This window comes from Talpa occidentalis, unplaced genomic scaffold, assembly GCF_014898055.3.
Source record: "Talpa occidentalis isolate TD23 unplaced genomic scaffold, MPIMG_talOcc4v2.1 talOcc4.7, whole genome shotgun sequence".
Classification (NCBI taxonomy): domain Eukaryota; kingdom Metazoa; phylum Chordata; class Mammalia; order Eulipotyphla; family Talpidae; genus Talpa; species Talpa occidentalis.
In genome coordinates this window covers 51,115,995-51,119,387 of record NW_023605083.1, presented here as the reverse complement: position 1 = coordinate 51,119,387, position 3,393 = coordinate 51,115,995, and positions in this window count along the sequence as shown.

The following is a 3,393-nucleotide window of genomic DNA, read 5'->3' as shown; positions in this document are numbered from 1 at the left end:
TTGAGAATTTTTGAATTTTTCTCTTATTTTGGTGAGAGTTTAATAGTTATATGTAAACCAGTTTCTCTCTTAAGAATAACCTGTTGAAACAATATTTCAATTGAAGGGCTAGTCTATTTTATACGATAGAATGTTAGTATTAAGTAAATGTTCCTTGGGTTAAAGCATATTTATATTCCTACATAGAAAAAAGGATACTTAGAAGAAAAATGCATAGCTATTTTTATCTCATTTTCCTTATGAGAATTAGTGTTTTGAAGTTTTAGTCCTTGAAATGTCACATTTAATTTGTTTTCCACTAATGATGCTTACAAAGCACTTTTACTCACCTATTCTGGGCTGCCCTTGAGTGCTCTTCTCTTTCTAGACTGAACAGTGACTTAGACCTACTTCTTCTCATTCCCCCAGCTCTATCTCATGAGATTTCTTTACACTCCAGGCCCTTTTACCTCCTGGTATGTTCTATCAAATCCTATTTTGTCTTGAGAGGTTGGCTAGTTGCTGAAGGCATTGAGTAAACTTATTTTGAATTTCAGGTCACCAAATATGCAGTGCCTAAATCCAGAGGGCCCTTTTATGGTGGGATTTCAGACATCTGATGCCAGTTCAAGTGATGTTTTGGAGTCTGGGAGGTGGATGACACCATGGAGTTCTAAAATGATCTCCATGTATATGCATTTGCTCACACACACATGCACAAATCCCTGTAAAATGGAAATGGATTTGTGATAACCTTGTATTTGTAAGCCCAGACAACTTTGAAGGGCTGAAGAGATTTAATGTAAATCTTTTTTTTAATTTATTTTTATTTTTATACAAGAACCGGGGTACAGGCCAGAGGCACAGGAGGGTGAGAGGATTCACCAGAGACAGAGCAGGGAACAGAATAGGCAGACTGATGAAATACACTGCTGAGGGGAGCAGTGGGCATGACAGGAGAGGTCTGCTTTGCCATGTGGGATTCTCGCCGGCTGGCCGGGATTGAACCCATGCTGCAGAGGCTGCAGACAGCTTCACAGTGCAGTGCTCAACCGCCTGCGCCACCAGGGAGGCCCTAGTTATAAATATTTATAAAGGGTTATGTGTATAAATACTAAATGTGGGATTTTCCCTCAAAAGACACCACTGATAAAGGCTGAGTGAATCTGAGATGAGCAATAGCAAAAATCAGGTCATGGGAATTCTGAAGCATGGTTGTCCTAACATTTTTAATACTTTTAAACCACAATGATCTGTGGCAATGATGTTTATTATTTAAAATAGGAAAGATTAGCAGTTAATAAATGAAAGTAAAGACTATACCTTTGAAAATATGTTGGCTTTTCTATAACATTTCCTCTAGCTGAAGTTGTGTCTAAGTAGTTAAATTTAAGACTGAAATCTATTTTCATGTTCAGTGCTAAGTGCTAATGTCAAGTTGTATACTCTGTTTACATGTTATGACTTTATAATCTACTTTTTCATTCTTTATATTGCCTGTATGATGTTAATTTTCAGAAATCTTTGACATTTCATCTGTTTTTGTTTCAGAACGTGGGCACCTGAAACAGTAAGTGAATAAACCAGATACTTTCATATAAAAGGATAAATCTCAAAATCTGAAAATATTTCTTTTAAAGGATTATAATTAGTATTTAATGGAGAGAGAGAAATGTCCAATGCATAACTACCTTTGCCAACCTTTATTTTCCCTTCCTGAAGAATTACACAAGATGAAAAATTCTCAAAAACTAAACCACTGTTACCACATATACTAAAATCCACATCACTTACAGGATGGAATGAATGTGGGTATGGTTGTCCCAAATATCCATGTTCCCCTTTGCTCTGACAACCAGTATTCAGGATCTGTGTTCTGATCATCCAGGACCAACTTCTGAAGTGGCGCAGCCTTTAATGTTTTTCTTTATCACTGACTTGATAAGTTATCTATTATACATTTTTTAAGATTTATTTTTTATTTATGCAATAGCTGGGGCACAGTCCAGAGGGGCGGGAAGGTGAGAGGATTCACCAGAGACAGAGTGGGGAGCAGAAGAGGCAGACAGACGGAAAGCACCGCTGAGGGGAGTAGCGGGTGCTACAGGAGAGGTCTGCCATGCCATGTGGGAATCTCCCTGGCTGGCTGGGAATGGAACCCAAACTGCAGAGGCTGCGGACAGTTTCACACCACTGCGTTCAACCTGCAGCGCCACCAGGGAGGCCCCCGTTACAATTCTTGATGTAGGTCATTTTGCTCTTAGAAATTCAGGTGCTTTGGTTGCTTCTCTCCTTAGTTTTGATTTATTATTTCTGTGACTAGATCGCTATTCCTTTCTCTTTCTCTCCACCCTCTGGGATGCTTATTATTCTTATGTTGGAGCCTTATGGTTTGTTTACTGAATTCGAAAGCATAAGTCCCCCAAACGAGGAGAGCTCTCGGGTCTTCATGGTGTTACTTCTAGTTAGTTGATGTGGGACATTTTACTGTATCTCAACAGCTAAGCTCATCAAGCTTACAAAACATTTTAGAACACTCTAGAACTTGTCAATCTGTTCAATGAGATTTAGCTTTGATGATAATTTAGGCTAGCATTTACAGTATACCTGTTATGTCCAGATACTGAACTGTGTGCTTTATATAGATGCCAATTTAATGTTCACAACAACCCTATTTTTACCCCATTTTACTGGTTATTATCATTATTGCCCCATTTTACTGATGCAGAAACTAACTTGCTAAAGATTATAAAGCTAATAAATATTAGAAAATGAGTTTGTACTAATTCAAATCATGTAGTGAATTTACTAAGAACTATAATTAGTGGTATTACAAAACTGTCATCCCAGACTCCACAGTATCTGACTAGGGAGCACATTTCATAGCCAATATGGTTCAAGAATGGGTTTGGGGCTGTATCATTTTGCTTGTCAACCCCCTAGGAAAAGACAGTGAGATACTTTTAAGCGTAAGCTAGGATCCTCACTAACTTGGAAATTAGCAGAATCGCCTCCTGTTCCGCCACATTTAATTTCCCAAGAGTAGCTCAGTTTATGGTGCTATCCCAGCAGATGCCTCCTGTGGGTAAAAAAGATGGAATTCAGTTAGAAGTTCAGCAACTCCATGCTTTAGTGTCCCAGTTATACCCATCATAAACCTTTTGTTGTTGTTAAGACAAAGGAGAGAAAATAGAAGCAGAACTGTCCTGTTGTCTCAATGGGAATAAAGAGAGAGTGCCTGATTAATTAGGAAAACATTCATGGACTGAGGCAAAAAATAACAGATAAGTGCTACTTGTTTATTAATCTAGAAGATCAATATAATGAAAAATCATTGATTAATAAAATAAGGTCGTGAATGTTCTTACTTGGGGGAGAGTCATACTTTATGTCTATCCTGTTACTCATTATTCA